We start from the raw sequence: 19,930 nt of genomic DNA, 5'->3' as shown, positions 1-19,930 counted from the left end.
GCGGGGGTCCCTCCTGCTTTGACTAATGCCTGTGGATGGTGGCAAGTGGCTGCTTTGCTGGCTGTGGCAGGGCCTCCTGACAACCATCTCATGGCACCCTGCCATGGAGAGAAAAGTAGGAGGCTGCCATTCCTACCAAGCACATGGGGTACGGAACAAACACCCATGTGATGCTGCGACTTCAGTAGATGGGCTGGATGCACACCACGTGGAGAGCTGAAACACCGCCTCCTTCCAGCCTGTGATGAACCCAGAAAGTCACACCCCAATGCCACCATCCCCACTGACCTCCAGTGCACGTGAAGGATTGGGTTCTCTTTTTTCCCCACTCCTTATAGCTTTTAGGGAAATACAAGCAAACGAAGCTAGGAGGAACTAGGTCACAGCTGTACCTAATAGCTACCTGTGTGACTCACTAATAACAGCAGCAGCCCCAGACTCCACCTAATGCAACTCTGGAAAAGTGAAGTGATGCAACAAGCAGAACTGGATTGTGATCCTTAAGCTCCCCCTACCTGCATCTGCAGGCGGGTGGCTGTACTCAGCTGACACACGCAGAAAACTGCTTCATGTGAAAAACAAATCAAGGGAATTATTTCCTACTTGATTCAGATTTTCCTCATATGTCTGGGTTGAGATTGCTTTCCGTTTGCACCAGAAAATTAATTTATTTAATTTACAAAAGCATGTGGCTTGGCACATGAAGTGCAGATGCAGCTAGTTTTTCAGCAGACGGATGCAATATTTTTACTGTACCCCGAAGGACAACCAAAACTACAACAGAGAACAAGTGAGCATAATATAAAATTCAAACTCTATAAGAGAGAGAAATAATCTTGGCAGCAGGTTAAGTAGAGATGGGTGACTAACAAAAATGTGGAATATTAAGTATGTTTTCAGAAGAATTGAAGATTTTATTTTTTTTCATATTTAGAGCTTTGTTATCTTTTTTGCTAAGCTGTACTTAATTATACAACTTTTCTAATTCTGCGTATGAATTTTAAAGCCCATGTAGGCTAAGTCCTTAAAAACTGCAGTTCAAGTTACAGCATTTAATTCTAGATAGTCAGCAATGCAGCCTTCAGAAAATATATAGCTCTCAGGTGAAAAAATGTCACTGCCTTAGGATAGGGCCAGAGTTTTGCTTCTCCATGCAAAAATAAGATAATTTACATCATTTGTTTCAAATTGCTGTAACATGTCAGGATGTGGAGAGCATTAGGACTAATTTCCTTACAAAGTAATACAAGTATAAAAATAGTGGAATCTTACTTTATTTTTCATCAGTTAAAAAAAGCATCTTAAACAATTTATTTTTATTTTCATATGTTTACCCAGGCTTCACCTTAGATCATTTATTGTCTGAAAAACAATCTGTTAACGTTTCAGACACCCAGGGCCTGCCCTGCATTACTTGTGTTTCGTTCCAAAACTAGCATTACACGTTGGTTGGAAAGCATATAAAACTATGTTTGTCCAGCTGATGTCATTTTTTCTCCAGTGTGGGTCTGCACAGTTCATACACATCACCACCATCATCATCAATTCACAGCTCTCTCTACAAAATGTGTCTGGCAAGAAAAGCTTAAAGCATGTTCCGAAAAAATAGAGCAAATCTTCACCTTTCACAGCTGGATCTTGTCCAGCAGATCTGATTAACTGGTTTGGCAGCCGCTCTACCAGAAAGCCACACGCACAGCATAATGCAGTGCTACTCTACAACTTTATCTTAATGTAAATCACGAGATTATTTACAGATACTCAGAAAATGATAGATACTCTTAGTCTTCAGTTCAGAATCTCTTTCAAATGAGCATTAAACTAATGTCTGCTCTCTTCTACAAACAGAGCCAGGCATTGCTAAGCCCCCAAGCATGAGAGTAAATTCACCCTGATGCCAAGGACCTTGACTGAGACTCTGACATGTAAAATGGTGCCAAGGGCTTGTACTTCCATCAAGCATTTTTTCCAAGGCAGCACCTCAGTATGCAACTCAAGATGTGTATCGCTGCTTAACGCTATTCTTTCAAAATCTGTCTCAAACCACATTACATGCATGGGCAAATTTTCTGGTTCACTTTTGTGCTTCACACAAGGGACAGCTAGATTTGAACGGTGGTTGAAATGACTCCTTTATGTATGCTGTGTACAAAGCAATATGGCATCTTGAGTAAATTATTTTTTCATAGTCTCACATTTAAAATGTAATAAAAAATAATTCCAGGGAATAGGATTCCTACTCGGGTCTGTATGGCCTTGTTTACCGTTTTTACAGAAGTGGGTTTTTTTAAAAGAAAAACCCAAAGTAGAAATTCATTCTTTAAAGTGTCCTGTTCCTTGTTTTCTATCCAACTCCAAAGACCTTGACATATAAATTGCACCAGAGTAGTCCAGGCACTGAAACATGCACTAACTCTTTCTGCAGGCATAAAGAAAAGTTACTCACTTATGACAGGTATATCCATTAGGTCACTATCTGAAAATATTCAGAACATGCATCCCTAGGAGACAATGCATCTTGCTAGGGCTGAGGGCTGTCGTATTTTATGCAACTCATGTCTTTAGTGAATCAAGAATATTATTACATCCACCAGTCTAAGCCTGAAAGGGGAATCATAGCAGAGAACAAGGCTTTAAATTTTCCTCATTATAAGGAAGCCAACAATTTTGTTCTAGACCCAGAATCACCCCAAAGCGACGAGGCATTCACAGTAAGTCCCCTAGTACAGCATTCTCTGCTACAAATCTGTTATAACTTCATTCTTTTAGTTCCAGAGTTTTCTGAAACTCAAGTCCTGTTATATGGGGATCGTACAACTTGGGTAAAGTAGGAATTTGTCTAAATTAGGGCTGGATATGGCCACAATATGAACAATGAGCAGTCACGTGGGCTTTCTCCACCCCATTCCAGTAGCACATAGACTCCAGGACTCACAGGTGGCTGTGCTTGCAGTGCCCAGGGACTTTCCCAGAAATCCACATTTTCACATTCCTCACTCCACACCACAGAAAATCAGCATCACAAGAAAGTTAACACATCTGCAAAATACCTGAATCCTTTGTACAGGCAAAGACAGACCAACAGGACAGCACACAATAAGGAATAGCAACATGGGGCCCAATCCTAGTTTCCAATATGGAAACTAGGAACCCCAGTTTCTGAAACATTAGACCTAGTTGATCTCTACGGAAAGAATGAACAGATTCTTCACTTAGCCTTATGTTTAGCAGCATTTTGTCACAGGCTCAGCAGGTATCCCTGCAAGGTTTAGCACTGATTAGCTAAGCTGGACTCATGCTAAATTGCAGAAGGGGAATGGGTGGGAGGAATGCTATTGCTGCATTGCGCCTGTGGACTAATCTAATCAGATTCTTTCTCAGGATCAGGTTGTATATAAAAAACTCAGTCTGGGTTTACCAACCTATTTAATCCACTGTCTCCATTTACATCTCCTACCAAATCTCATTGTTACAGTACTGCACAACCTATGAACCCCTGTCAGGCCAGTTACCAACACCACATTACTGACCTCTCTAGCACAGGAAGTCTTGCCAAGGCTCAGCATAGCCCTCCAGCCTTAGTGCTTCCTCATGCCTTTGGAGCAGTGCTAGCACAGCCGCTTTCTGTTTCCAGAAACAACTACCTTCTATTTGTGGGGCCACCTGACAACTGGAGGAATCATAACAAGCCTTTTCAATCGTGCTTAACTCCCTTGTTCATTACTTGGCTTTATTAAACATTTTAGGAGTTAAGGGGTGGGTCTGCTCTGAGAACCGCCTGTTTCAGAATCCCTCTAGAAATCAGCCAAGATCTGATGGCACATCTGTCCCTTCTGCCCTCAGCTCTCTCCATCCTTCATGTGGAGTCACAAACTAGCGTATATAACTGCATGAATACCTATAGGTTTCCTAAAAATATCCATAGGCTGCTTCCATTTTGGAGTTAGTTTTTTTTCCCCTGCCCTGTCCACTCTCCATTCCCTCTAGCCACCCCCCAGTAAGCTGGCAACTCCTTCAGAGGCAAAGGGTTAGCTCTGGCAATCATGTCTGTTTAACAACACTTAATAACACTGCATAAATTCTTGGAAAAATATGGAAGAAGTGTTTACAGTAGCTGGATATCATAAGAGAGATTTATAGGTCTATTAAAAATTATTAGGCTTTACTTCTCCTTCAGTGACAAAGCTGTTTTCATAAACTGCTCTCGACAACTTCATATCCAGAGTCTGTGGGATGTTTTTCACGTTTTCAAAGTGCCGTATTTCCTTCCCCATTAAATTTTTTTTGTTTTGTTGTTTAAAACAGCAATTCCCTAACTCTTCTAACCTAGGAATTCAGTTTAAAAATATATGTTACCCTGGAAACACTTTCAAATGGACAGCGTGACTGCAGGGACTGTTGTGAGTATTGCTGTAAAGTGTTCCCAAGTGCCTGAATAACTAAAATGTACATGTCACAGGTCCAAGTATGCAACCGGACATTGATCATTGATTCCAGTTTCAATTGCTGATACGCTTTGATTGGACTCAGGGATCTTATTCACAACTGGAAAGTCTTTACCTCTGAATGTGGCAAACAGGGAGGCAGGACAATCAATACATTGCTTTCAGTATTGGCTATAATACCAGCTCTCACCCTTCCACCCTCTGACCCAGCAAGAAAAAGAAAGGTTAGTTCTGTCCTTTTGCACCCACAATGGCCATGACTCCTTCCTTTTGCATACACATATCAATTCCCAATGGCTATATGGAGAAGTCTGAGGTCTCTCCACTTACTACAGGATGATAATCTTAGATTTTGCTTCAGTTGATTTAACCAATAAAAAAAAAATGCAAGTGTACTTTGTATTAGAATTCAAAACCAGGGAATCATGGCTACTCTAATACATGAGCCATAGATGATACAGCTGGACAAAGACAGTTAAATTCAGGAGCAGTTTCATAATTTCATTTTAATCTACTCAAGTTAAAGAGAGGAAAACAAAGATTTTCAGAATTTTGAGCTGAAGTGATAGAACAAAAATCACCCTATTCCCCAAGTTTCATTTGGGTTTGCGTAGGAAAAAAATCACATCAAAACTTGCTCACCTTAGAAAGACATTTGGAATGGGCCTTTTTCTACTAACAAAGGCAGTCCTTTGTGTGATACAGACATTTTGAACAAAGTGACACTTAAAAAAAAAAATAAATCTAGCTGGAATCTATTACTTGCTTCCATAAATGATAACAAATAACAATATGGTTGCCAAAAGAAAGATTGTTTCTATTTCTAAGGAGAATACCAAAGCTCTGTATTTGCTGTCAAGACAATTGCAAAGATTTCTGTCCATCGCATCCCTTGAGTCTTCCGTGCTGGATAGGTCCTCTAGGTTATAGACAGCAGTTACAGTCAAACCGTGTTAATGAATTAAACACAAGGCTGTACAGAAGCATTCATCATAATTTACGTGATAAGACAGTCAGGTAAAATCTCAGTGGTAAATCACAATGAGACAAAATGGTTTATTCGAGTTAATCCTAGTTAAACCACATAAATTTTTCAATATATCCCAGTAGTCTTTTTTACAGAAAAGATGAATGTGACCTGAATAGGAGAAGATTGATTTCAAGTCTAGCTGAAGCCATTCACAAGAAGAGGTAACAAAATTCCAAGCCAGCAGGCAAGAGACAAAACGATTTGAAGTTTTCCTTTAGACTTTCATCTCTGTGATATATGGCCCCCACCGTGCAATCTAACCCACTAAGACTATCTGGCAACACCAGCAAATCATCACTGACCAAGAAAGTAATTAAAATTCAGCACTACTCCTAGTATTATCTGCTGTCTGCTATTGGCTACAAACAGGAAAGATGCTGCAAAAAGAAATGCTGCAATACTCCAAAAACAGTGGAGTTCGTAAGCAGAATGACAATAACTTTCAAGATACTTTACTATTAAAAAATTGGGTGGGACAAATTTCTTTCTTTTTATGGAGCTGAATACCACCTAAAACTGAATAAAGTTGGCCACCATTCTTTAATGCAACATCTATTGTTTCCAGTGATAATCCACTGGAAGAAAGCTATCAGCCTGAGATTATCTAATATGCATCCAGCTTCATGAGAAGTTCTATTTTTCCTCTAAACATAAAGGAAAATAAACATCTCTAGAAAGGTTCCCTGTGCATAGGGAATACAAGAACTCTTTTTTTCCCCCTAACTAGCTACTTTGGAATGGTTTAGTATCAATGAAGAAAGTGAGATAACTTGTAGGAATAGCGATTTTTATGGGTATAAACACTATGCAATCAGGACTAGCCCTCACAGGCTGCATATAATTAATCCCAGTAAGTACGTTGAGGAGCAAGGCGTTTCTAACATGCATGTTTGCAATATTTATACCTACACTTGTTTTTACCTTTTTAAAAATGAATACTATTATTAAGCACTATAGACATGTTAATATGGAAGCTATTCTGTGCTGTGTCCTAGGAAGTACACTGCAAACAATGAGATCATCGTCGTGAAACAGAGCATGCTATGCTGACTGGATGCTGTTAGAGCCAAAATACAGACAAAGTCGGGTTAACAAAAAACCAAAACCAGAAACATTTGCAGTGGGATTTTGAGACCTGTAAAAAGTCTTCCCAAAATATTGTCTGAAATTTTACAGAATGTGGAAAATCATCTTGGGGGAACAAGCTACTTTGATGTCAGGAATCAATTACTAAATTCTAAAGTAAGACCTTAGATTAGATAAGCACAAGACAAAGTGACACCCTATGCTAATATTGTCCGTATGCATGGACATTAAGAAGGCACACCATGACAAATATTAGCAACTAATGCTTCATAGCAGCTTCAGATACATTCAGTTTTATTTTTCTCCCTGCACGGAACACACACCCAGTTATACCCACTTTTCTACACATGTGCAGCAAGGTTTTGACTGCGTATGTTGGACCTTTCAATACAAACTTTAGATTATAGTTATAGTGGCACAATTGCTGTTTGTCTCAGCCAGCTAACAGTAAAAGAAAGAGAAGCAACAGCTTTTGAGATTTCATTATTTTCACAAGCACGAGGGGTATCCTCATTAAATATAAGCAGTAGTGACCAAGTGATCTTGAACTATAATTATAGATGGTCAAAGCTGAAGTAGATAATAGAATTGTTTCATTTCACTGAAGAAGGAAGGTGGCTAACAAAACCCTCTGCGGATGTAAATTATGAACTGTCCAGGAAAAAGAAAATAAGGGAAAACTAACCACAACAGCCATACAAGCAGTAACACTATCTGCTAGCAAAAATAGCAAGAAAGTGTGGAACAGAAGACTAGAAAGTACTTAACACATCATAGTCAACATGTAGTACACTAAGTATGTATTTCAGATGGGTCCACAATAAAAGTTCACAGTTACAAGGCTTTGGGCTACTATTTAGTTAAGCAACAGCAGTTAATTTTTAAAAAATCCAACAATGCAGGCAAAGGCCAAATGTGATGAGATCTTGCAGGTGGCACACAACAGCCCTGACCACCCAGCACCTGGATAACATCACTACAGATGTGCAAGTCTTGAGCAGAATCCATGCAGGTCTTGAAACAAATCTGTGCAAGCCTACAGGGAAGGGACAAGAGTGCAACGAGAAGACACAGCCTTTTATTTCCTTAAGCACTGTGTGGGGTTTTTTTCCACCTCTTTCTTACCCTAAACAATCCTTTTTTACCTATTCCCATCTGAGGCAAGTGTTAATAATCTGATACAGGACTTTGTGGGTAGCTTTTTCCCCCTCTTTATTTGTCATAATTTCTTCCACGTTAATTACGACAGTAGCTAAAGACAAAGGGGAAATTTGTCAAACATATTATAGATCTTCCTTTTTCTTTCTGAAGAAATATTCTTTGCAGAATATAGTATCAGATTAATATAGATATGGTATCCCTAATAGATTACAACAGGTAATCAGATCATGGACACCTTCAATAGCAGTACAATTATTTTTACATTGTCTGCAGCTAGTAGTTAGGAATAATAGATAAGCTATTTCTAGACAAGTCTAATAAGATTGTGGCTTTATCTGAGTCCAGAGATATTGTCTTTCCCTGCAAGTTGCATACAACCCAAGACTTGACAGATACATGCGTTAGAACCTTTTCATAATTCCAGTAATGAAAAATAAAGTCATTATTAAGGCAGCCAAGTGAGATTTGCAATGCCAGCATTGTAAAGTAACTTTTGAATACACTAAAGCTTTGTCACTTACCCACTTATCTGAAGAACTAGCAAATAGATACATTGTCTTAATTATTCCATCTTCCAACCAAAAGGTTGGCTCAAACACTGGATCAGCCCAGTGCAGAAGCAGCAAAGTAAGCATGGAAGAGGCCTGCCTAACGCCACCCATGTGTGTTCAGACTCTGTTGCTCTATTCTTCCCAGATTACCTGATCCTGCTTTGACCTCTTGTATGCAACCCTTCCATGTTTGTTTTTATGTTTGAGTTTTTTCAGGAGCTTCTTGTTCATCTATGCAGCCTCCTGCCACTCTTGCTTGACACCAGGATGGACCGCTCTTGAGCTTGGAGAAAGAGATCCTTGAAAATCAACTAGCTCTCCTGGACCCCTCTTCTCTCCAGGGTTGTATCCCACGGGATTCTTCCAAGCATATCCCTGAACGGGCCAAAGTCTGCTCTCCTGAAGTCCAAGACGGAATCCTGCTGTTTGCCTTTGTCCATTTTATCCAGATCCTGAACTAGATCAACTCAAGGTCACTGCAGCAAAGGCTGCCCCCAACCTTCATAACCCCAAACTAATTCTTCCTTGTCTATAGATATCAGGTCCAGCAGAGCATCTCCTTTCATTGGTTCTTCAAGCACCTGTGTTAAGAAGTTGTTATTGATGCACTCCGAAAACCTCCTGGCTTGCTGGTGCCCTGCTGTGCTGCCCTTACAGCAGATATTTGGGTGGTGAAAGTACACCATGAGGACCAAAGCCTGCAAATGTGAGGCTTTTCCCGTTGTCTGAAGAAGGCTTCCTCTACCACTTCTTCCTGATGAGGTGGTGTGTAGCAGACACCCGCCACAATGTCATCCCATGTTGGTCTGCCCCCTGTCCCTGACCCATAAGCTCTCAGATGGCTCATCACCTTCCCCAGGCAGAGCTCCACACACTCCAGCTGCTCTCCCACATACAGGGCAACTCTCCTTGTCACCTTCCTGGCCTCTACCTTCCTCTCTTAAATTCTGTATTCATCCTTTGCAGCACAAATTACACGACTAAGTAATTTTGTTAATAACACTACCACCACCACAACTGCCTCAACTGAAATGGAAAGCTAAAATTATGGGATTTGGCAAATTATAATCCAAACTGAAGCATTAAAAAGAAATATTATCTAAAACTACAGCTGGCTAATGACTGATACAGCCTCACACTAACCTTGAGAGGTGGTATTGGAATACAGTGGAAGTTACAGCTGCTGAACCAGTTACTGGAGCACTTTGTAAATAAAACTCGCTGAGTAGCATGTGAAAGAAAAAGTAAATTTCACCCTTTGAATATCTGAGTAAGGCCTTTTATTATCAATATTGCCACAAAAGCAAACAAGTGTTAAGTATGAAATTGCAGAGCAAGAATGCTGAGCACACAGACCATGCAGACTAGTGAACATTCATGATTTGCAAAGAAGAAGGGAAAGAGGGCTTGAGCAAAGGGACTACCACTATTACTTATCAGTGACTCATTCCACTTCTTTTCTTCTGCAGTACACAAGCTATTACAGCAGTTTGGGTCATACCTCCCTGAGCTCTTGGGTACTTGAGTGCACCACACTCATCAGCTCACTTTATTTTTAAGGAAAAATGCCTCTTTCCGCATGTATTCAGGTGACTCCCAATGAGCTGTGTAGAAATACAGACATTTATCCTAATTAAAGGACAAGGAAAAGAACATAAGCATTTTCCATGCCTTAATTATAGATACCACTTTTTGCAGATACCACCCCATTTCTAATTGTGTGAATACTCATACAGCAAATTCACAAGTTCTGTAAATGCTTTTTTAATCTGATCTTCTAAGTAGGGTCAAACTAAGAAATAGAGAGAGAGAGGAATGCAAAAGCCATCCTGCTTTTCTTAGTAATCAAGGCAGTAAAAAAATGTAACAAGAAATGTTGCCTCCAAGAACAGCTTTCGCCAGTTTACATTCTGCTAGAAGCACTGAAGACTATATGCCGGTTTCCATACTCATGGATAGTCAGAGAAGCAAAGCGGCAAATACAGCCAACCACTGCCTGTCTGGAGAGTGGCCTCATAAGCAGCTCACACAATAGGTGAGGGGAGCTGAAACCGCACCTTCTGACACTGAAGTGAACACAAAACAAGGTACAGACTCACTCAGCCGCGATTAGGGACTGCACATTATACTTCTTGCTCAAAATCTAAGAATCAAACCCAAATATCTTAGAGCGTGAAAGTCCTTTAGTTAAGACTAATGCTCCCCATACAGTGATAATGTATGGGTTGCACTTCCCTCTGTGAATCCCAGATTGCTTAATGAAGGCTCAAGGAACTGAGCCTTCCAGCTAGAGCTGGTCAAAGTCTACAGTTCCTGGTGCACAGATTAATTTTGAAGTGAACCAGCTTGGGGATATACCCTGTAAAATTAAAATCTTAAAATTGCTTTGCTCGTAAAATAAAAACTGCCTAAATACTTCATTCTGATGTTGCTTCCCTCTCCCTTTCATATGCAGTAACATTTTAAAATTACAAATCAAGCATAAAGCTCGTCAAAATTCCTTTAAAGTTATTAAAAAAAATAATTCAAAGTCACCACTTTTTTTAGACCATTTTAGTATCAGAGAAGCGGCATTTTCTAAAGAAAAAACCCAACACTTTATCAGGAGGTTTTTTTAACAAGTTCTTTGTCCAGCACTGAAGAAAAGAATAACCCTAGGCTATAAAAGCAGGCCCAGAGAAAAAAATCACATCACCCAGTGCATGTTCCTATGCACAAACCAGCAGTCACCACACAGACCTTTCACGCAACCAGCTGCATTGCCACTGGTATTTCTTTGAGACTAGATAATTATTCATGCCCTAACTAGACCAAGAAGCACCCCTCTGAAGATAAGAAATTATTTTTCATCAAGTTTTATTTCATGTACTAGAAAGAGCACAGCAGTGAATATCTTGCACAGAGACTGAATGCAGAATAGCGATGCTGTGTTTTGTTTACATGGAGCTCATCTGCTACGCCTTGCTGAGCAGCAGCTTTAAACAAAGATTTCAAAATTGAATTTGAAATTATCAAATTACCATCAAAGTCAGTTTTCATGGGTACACATGAACCACAGATACATACCAGAAACACATCAAGTAGGGAGAACTCAGACTCACCATTAATTTATTTTCTTGGCTGCTTACTACAAACCTGGCTCAGCCCAACAGGCCAGGTCACCACGCAGCTGATCAAGCCTCCACTGCGCGAGAGAAGAAAGGGGACAGTGGACCCCTCTGCCTCTTTGGGCAGCAAGGACAACTTAAAACCTTCATAAAACTACAGATGTAAATTGTAACACAAGAGAGAACGATGGTGAGGTAGGGGGAAAATGGGGAAGTGAGATGGGCAACAGGCTCCAGCGGCTGCTCCGTGCACAGAGCAGGATTAGGGACTGCTGGAAGGGCCAGGAGCACCCATCGTGCTGCAGTGCCCACTCCCCCAGTGCCTCGGATACGTTTGTGCCACCGTCCCTCTTTCCCCAGCAGGCTCGGGTCTGGCATCACTCACACATAGTTGTTCACAGAAAAAAGAAAATCATACTTCTGCTGAACTGAAATAGTTCCAGAGACCTGTAACGTTACTCTTATTGATTTACCTATTTAAAGTAATGTCAGGATTTTGTCATTAATATTTGATTGGTATTTTTAAACCCTTACAAGAATTACACAGACCATAAAAAGGTGTTACAGTAAAGCACCATAGGCAGAACAGCATTATCCTAAACCACAGGGAATGTTGGTTGGCACTATCTTCTATATCTTAAATCTCTCACAAGGTGTCAAAACAGCATTACATCACTGCCAGCACCTGACTTCTCAGCACACATGGATTTAAAGATGAGATTAAGTAAAAAGACTAAAAGTGGCAGGACAGAACAAAAATCTAAAGTTAGACATTCATAGAATAAGAAGCATGATGTGTATTCATTAGTCAAAGTAAATTCAACATAGTATGCATTGAGGATTTACACGTTTTTGCAGGACTTATTACAGTGAAAGGCTTACATATAAGAATGTATCATTATAAGTGAAAAGCTCTGTCTTGTTTCTTCAAATTCAAAGAAAAATAGATCTTGGGGTACTTTAAAAGGTATGCATATTTGGTATTCTGAAAGCATAACTCAGAACAAGAACAATCATGCTTTTAGAATCAAGGAGAAGATCTATGAAGAAATCTCATCAAGGAATTTATGCAAGGCCTTATACACAAACAAAATTAAAATGCATTGGTTCTTCAGAGTACAAAATAAGTTAAAAATGGTGTCAGGAGAATAACACAGCCCAGAAAGCTTATTAGCAGCCTATCCACACTAATGACCTAGAGGCAAATTCAAGATTCCAGCATAACTGCCAGAAGAGTTGGAAAATGAGCCCAGATGCCTTTGATGGGGAAGCAGCTTCCATAGTTTGACATCTGAACCATCATCCCAGGATGATATGTTTGTTAAAGTACAAGGTGTTCAACCTTTTAGTTACATTATTAAAAGCATATGTGTAAATACACCAGTTTTTACTTATAGAACAGGAATAATTTTTATTTTCACTTTAGATAGAGGTAGTAGTGCTGCCTAGACTTTAGGTAGCCTGAGTCATCCCAATGTGTGACCCAACATTATATAGGTTGTAACTTTGATAGGGTGAAGTTTTCCACCCTAGGTACCTGCCACAGTCTTTTCTTTCTAAAAGGTTTCAGGCATGAGTTCTGGAAAACTTATGAACTGAATTTAGGAAAGCAATATATTCTTTATCTATGGTAAAAACACTCACAGCTTTTCTGTTGAGATGTTCTAGTCCAGTATACCTGGGACCTTCAGCAGGCACTTGAATTTTGGCTACAAGTGATATCCTGGCTTCCGGGCAGCTGCTTTGTCACTCAGATTCTCCCAAATGTGGCCAAATGGTAAGTCCCTGGGATACCTCACTTTTTACTTTCACAGCATTCAAAATACATGAGAATCATTGCATTTTCTATACTGCATTTTCTAAATCAATACTACAACTTGAGTACTAATTTATGACAATCTAATATAGAAACAAAACACTATATTAAAAATTGAGTTATCACAGGGATTAGAGCAGGACTACAGGAATTTAAGGCCAACCAATTGAGCTCTAAGTAGATCACTCTGCAAGTACTCCTGAAACATGCAACAGATCCTGCCCCCCAAATAATGAACAAGGATTGGCAGAAATACTGGGAACTCTTGCCAAGTTTATAAATTCTCTTGTCTCACTGAGGTTACAAAGCACACAGCTCCCAAATGACAAGCTGCATACCCTTGGGTGGGATAAAATTTCCCATAAAAGAAAAGTAGCTGCAGTAGTTCAAATTATTTCTTCAGTTCAGGGTCAAACCCTCTCTCCTCCCAGATGTTCATGCTGTGTGCAATGTCAATGGGAACTTATACACACATCCTAGAGCGGAACTGATCAAGTTATGTAAAAACACCATATTACTGTCTATTATCATAAAGCCTGAGTCTGCTATTATATCTGCAGTATAAATCAGAATAAACTCCTTTTAAATCAGTGGAATCAAAACTCTAACCACCAAGAACAGAATTAGGTCCTGCACTCTACTCTGTCTACCACGTAGGAGGAAGTGAAGGAGTAATAGAATTCTATGTATTTAAAAAAAAAAAGTCAGCTTTAAGAATTGTACTGCCAAGAAAAGTATGTTAATGAAGTCATGAAAGACTTTAAAAAAATCTATTCAGCAGAGAAAGGAAGGAAGAAAAAACAGACTCATTTATAGTGCTATGTTTCTTCATGGCCAGAAAAATGCAAAATGAAGCAGGAGAGATTCTTTGTAGTTCACATGAAAGCATCTGCCAGAAAAGATGTTCCCTGGTAGGAGAACAGTGGAAGTGTCTTTTGACAATCCTGATCAAGAAGTGCTCTAGTTAGTATTCAAGATGGCCATAATGATAGATTAGATGAATAATTTTGGTTCTTTGTCAGAACTTGGATAATATCTGCCTACAATACATCTCTATCAGTGCACTTTTAATTACTGAGTAAAGGACAGATAGAACAGCACAAAACTTTTCTGCACATTCTTTGTACTCAGATAATGACAAGTTCATGTAAATTATGGCATATATTACAAAAGCAAACACTATGCTTCTTTTCATTATCACTCACTATACACGTGTAGCATTCTGAAGAGCTATAGGGAGAGTGTTGTTAAACAAGATTCATCAAGTTAAAAAGTAAGATACGGGATCTGAGATAAAGGTCCAAGGATTTAACTTTTCGTTGTGCATCTATGGTAGTTATGCAGAACAAGTAGCAAAATTTAGATTCAGTCTACTTGTAGATAATTGATGAAGAAAGAGGTTGAGGGAATAATAGGGTGACACATAGACATCAAATTGTTCTGCAAGTTCTTTCCCTGATTTCCTTAGGATTAAGGCTTCCTGTCTGTCCAGGTTGATGAATAGCAGAGTGCAGAGCAACCTCTGTATTAAAAAAAAAAATTCTTCCATTATTTCACATCTGCTCTGTATTTACGTATCCATTTAGTCACTTCATGGTCCAGAAAAGTGCTTTGCTTTGGTGGACAGTCATCATCTTAAGATCATCTGTGTTTTTATTTAGCATTTTCCAAACCATTTCAGGAGCAGAACATAAGTTTTTTAGTGCTCTGCTCCTGTGCTGCAAAGTTTGGCTTTTGGTCTTTTCCTAAAAATTTTTGTTTTCTTCTAGTCTTGGAAGGTGACTTTGTGGGCTGCAGTGTATGGTGAGAGCTGGAGCAGGTATTATGTGCACTCTTTAGAGCTAAGGCTCTTTTGCACAGTCCCTGTGGAGAATTGGATCGGATGATTTAAATACTATACTTCTATATTCTACGTTTCTACCATTTTAGATCTCAGCATCTTGACTTGTTCCTTTTCCCTACAGCCTTATGGGTTTGCCTCAGAGAAAGACTACTCCCAAGGAATTCTAGATTGTGTTCTCTGTTTTAAATCATTTACCAGATTTGCTGCCACTGAATATAATTTCTCTTTAATGTATGCTTCCTAAGTATCCTAATATTGTGTATGCTCATTGCTCTTCTATTTATACAGGAAAATATTAAGTAATGATCAACATATCTGAAGTAACAGCCCAGATGCTTGGTACAGAAGTCTGAAAAATAGGAGCTGAAGCAAGAAAAACTCCAAACAAGGTAGTTTTGAAACTGCTATATTATGATATCTGCTGTGCATTTGTGCAATAGGAACTGTAGCACGCCTCCCAGTGTACAGTAATTGATACGGTAAACTATTGGACTGGAAAATTGCTATTGAAAACATATAATCAACCTTTTGAACTCTATAAACCCAGAGAGATGCGAGATGCAATTTCACTTCCTCGGGTCATGTGTGACTAGTCAGTTTAGACTTCAGCGTCAGAAAATGGAGGTGAACAAACTGCAGACAACCACTCTTAGAGGTAAGCTAGTTTAGAATTTTGTCATCCCATACATGTAGCATAAACTCTTTCTGAACTCTAAGTTTTTTGAAAGTATACAGACCATACAGTGATCCTGATAATTCTCCATTACCCCATGAGTATTAAACACATAGAGAGAGATTTAACATATACTCATACATTAAAAAAAAAATAAAAATCAGAGTTTGGCTTTTGATTCATCTGACTTGATACAATTTGATCTGTATTGCTTCAGTTTACTGATAGGTTATGATGCTGTATTGCATAAAAGCTATTAAAGCACCTACCATGTTGAGTTGCTGCTTTGTTTTCCCCTTTGTACACATACTCTGCCAGTGAATGGATTCTTTTGCATCCAAGGTTAAATCATAGGAGGCAATCCATTAATTGGCATAGATAGGAAAAAGAATTCCCAACCTAATTTACTGATCTGTAAGATACTGTCCCACAGTAATGGATCTAAACCCTTACCATTAAAAGGCATTCTTCTTCAATATACTTCCATTGGAAAAATCCATGAACTAACAATTGATTGTAATTTTATGTTTGAATACATTTTTGTAATGATTAAATCTACCTTTATCATTTTACAAGATCATCAGGTTAAAATTCCTCTTTTCATGCCAAAGTTCTGAAATTGACTTGAGACACGGTTCCTAGTCAGGCTTCTGAACTGCCTTCTTCAGCAATTAAAATTGATTAAAAATATTGATCAAAAGGTATAGTGGTTTGGGTTTTACTTTTTATTGGAGTCTCCCAATGTCATCAGTAGATAATGAATCTGACCCTAGCAGAGGAACTGGCTTACCGAGGTGAGCGCACTTACCCACGATAACACCTCTGCCCTTTTCAAGCACTAATTGCTTCAGAAGGCAATGACTGATCCGGCATTGCCAGAATCTTGAGTTAGCTTCCTAGATGACTTAAAAGTTTCTGGAAAAATGTTACAGACCCACAGGCAGACAAGGCAAAAAAGAAGAACCAGACTATATCACAGGAGTTTCATCTGACCCTCAAATCCATAACAAACTATACTGTGCTTCAGATCCTTACAGCTCTTGCTATTAATTTAGGAATACTCAGGTCACCAGATTAATAGCTCTTGGCAGTATTTTACTACCAACTTAAAGAGAAGCTGCTTTAAGATAGCTATTCATAGAGTATAGATTTCTGGTTCCAATCTTTATCTCTAAGCAAACCCACACTGAGAAGAGACAATTCTGTTTTAACCTACATCCAACTCACGTTAATTATAAAGCAGTCTTCTTGAAAGCACGGCATTTAGTGGCAAATTTGCGATGGGAACTAACTTTTGATGCAGATTCTTGGCAAAAGTCTTTCATCTGTGCTAAGGCAATTTTACTGCTATCAAAACCTTGCATTATCTCAACCAACCACAACTTGCTGAGTTGAAAAAGCCTTTTTATCTAAAGATAGAGGTATGCTCAGTGTGACAGGTTTCTGGAGCAGTGGAGGTAGAATGAAAAGATCCTATAGAGATAAATATTTTAAGAGAGAGTTCATTCAGTAACTCAGCATTAAAGGGTGTTCCCAACTTAGTGCATGGGTTAAAAAACTTGTTCACTGCCTTCTGATCCAAACTCCCCACCAAGTATTTAACCTCCTGATTTTTTTTAATAGCATAACTTTCTGGCCAGATGTCTGCTGCTTGTTAAGCTCATCAACATCTCTGCTAAACAGTTAGGACATTATTGTCGAGTCACAGTGCTAACCAATTCTAATAACTGTGAGCCTTCCTTTCATGTATATATTGTAAGATCTCTCCATATTTGCCTAATCTATAGGAAAAATGGCTCTTCAGACCATGCCACATACTGATGTGATAGGACCAGACAGGATTTTTCATATTCTGCTCATGTTTTCTTCCAAACTCTATAGATCATAACTTCAAAATGCATCATGCAGAAAGATCACATATAAAAAAATTATGCACACGTATGAAGTTATCAGGACTTACTTATGAATAGTTGCATAATAAAATAAAAACGTTCTGGACTTCTGCTAATTTATTTAAGGGAAAGCTGTGAATTAAAATCATGAATTTTAATTGCTTTTGAGAAAGCGAGTTGCATGAAAATGAAGATGAAAAGAATCCCACCAACTCTGGATGAGGACATCAGAACTAGGAAGCTTCCAAAAAGTTAGTTTACTCATCTAATAGGATTTATGCAATTTATCGTTATATTAATGCTACCTCTTAATGGGTGAATATAGCAGATGGCAAACCACAATTCAGTCCTTTTGTGCTGCCAAGGTGATTACAGGGGCTAATATATTCTCCGTCTCTCACATGGTCCACAAACAGTGAAAACATAAACATGACATTACTGCATCACCCCATGGTCGTCAGAGGGGCACCCTAAAAGATGTCCGTGCACTCCCACACCAATACATAAGGGCTGTGAACCTGACAGCCTATGTCCGGGTCCATAAAAGGATCTCTGTAGGTTTACTGCCTCCCTGACATGAATACCACTACAGGCTGGTCAGTGCCCATCATGCTCTCAAATTGCAAGGAAACATCAATGACGCAGCTGACAGACAGCATAGCTTTACAATAAAATTAGATCATGTTACCTGTTAAAAAATAAAATAAAATCTGTATTTGCTATTATGCACGAGCAACATACTAAGACCAGGAAAGTTCCTTTCACTGAATTAATTTGATATAGATGTGAATGGACAAATGAGACTAGGTAATAAAATGCATCATCCTCTCACGTTATCAGCTGAGCTTCATAATGCTATTGAATCATATGTCATGATTACCTTTTTTTATTCCTATTCTTTCAGCAATAATTCATCTTGCAAGTTTGGCCATAAAGCTAAGTTTAAATATACCTTCTATAGATGAATGGTTACATGAATTTATTTTCCTTGAAGCAGACAATACTTCATATCCTATCTCCTCTGCTATGGATTGTGTTAGCAGCTATACTGACTAACAAGACAGGACGCTAAGTCTATATTTAGATCATAATGGCTCTGAGTGATTTGCAAATGATACATGAATGAAGCATGCTATGTTTCACCAGCAATCAGCTTCTAGTATACATACATAACTTCAAGTGAAGCATATATTTTACTTAGAAATGGTTAGGAAGGTCTGACAAGAATTAAAACTCAGCACACATGAGACCACCTATATCATCCTAAATTAAGTGTTCCATATAATACATGTATAACATAAAGCAATTTTTAAGTAGCCATTTTAAAGGGAAGAAGTTTTTAAAAGTTCAAGTCCAACTCTTACTAAAGATAACGTTCAAACTGTTTTCAAAGGCTGCTTGATTTGGATCATAAGTTTTTTCAAACAAAATTCAGGCCATAATATCAGTAGCCACTAAGGTTAGACTGATGTTGTTGGGCTCACATAAGAATAAAGGAGGGTACCCCAGAGACACATACGTTATCTGGAAAAAAAAAAAACCACCATAAAACAAGCAAACAACCAAATAATTCTCTGGTCATAGCCTCAGAATAGTATATCCCACAAACCAGTTGATGGTGAAACCAGTATGATTTCTACAATTCGAAGGATGCTGACAAAGAATATTTAAAGTAATGTAAAATTGCACTTACTGAAGTGGCAGGAAAAAGAAAGGAAAAAGGCAAAAACGATGTTAAACCCAAAACCACTATACACAGGTAAATGTGCTACATGTTGATAAGCAAAACTAATATTTGAAGCTACCTTCTCTGCAAAAGAGCTTATAAAATATGTGCTAAGAATGAACTGTTTCTTCTCTAGATGACAAATCTAGTTTTGCATAAAAGATATCTTTTTCTATCTTGAAGTTTAGTTATATTTCTGCTTCTCAATAGTTAGAATTAATTTTTATAAAGTACCTATATTAGAGTGGTATAGCAGGAACACTCCTTTCTGTGAATGCTGCGATTTAGCTGATCCCGTTGGACAGAACACCCATGAAGAACATGCAAATTCAGTGACTTGACACGTCATAATTGGCACCAGAGAAAGGCAGGCGAGGTGCAGGAGTGCACTGTGGGGCAGCCATCTCTAAGCCCAGAAAGCCCTCCCGACACAGCAGTGGTGGCAAGCACACTCACACCACCGGCAGAGCCCCACACCCAGCTGCAGAGCACCTTCTCTGCCCAGGAGCCGGCTCCCAGCACTGGGACCGAGCCAGCCCAGCCCCGCTCCGCTGCTGGCATGCCTATCGACACACTGCCGTGCGGCTGCTACAAAAGAGG

Source organism: Rissa tridactyla, chromosome 4, assembly GCF_028500815.1.
Source record: "Rissa tridactyla isolate bRisTri1 chromosome 4, bRisTri1.patW.cur.20221130, whole genome shotgun sequence".
In the NCBI taxonomy this organism is placed as follows: Eukaryota; Metazoa; Chordata; class Aves; order Charadriiformes; family Laridae; genus Rissa; species Rissa tridactyla.
This window is presented reverse-complemented; position numbering follows the sequence as displayed.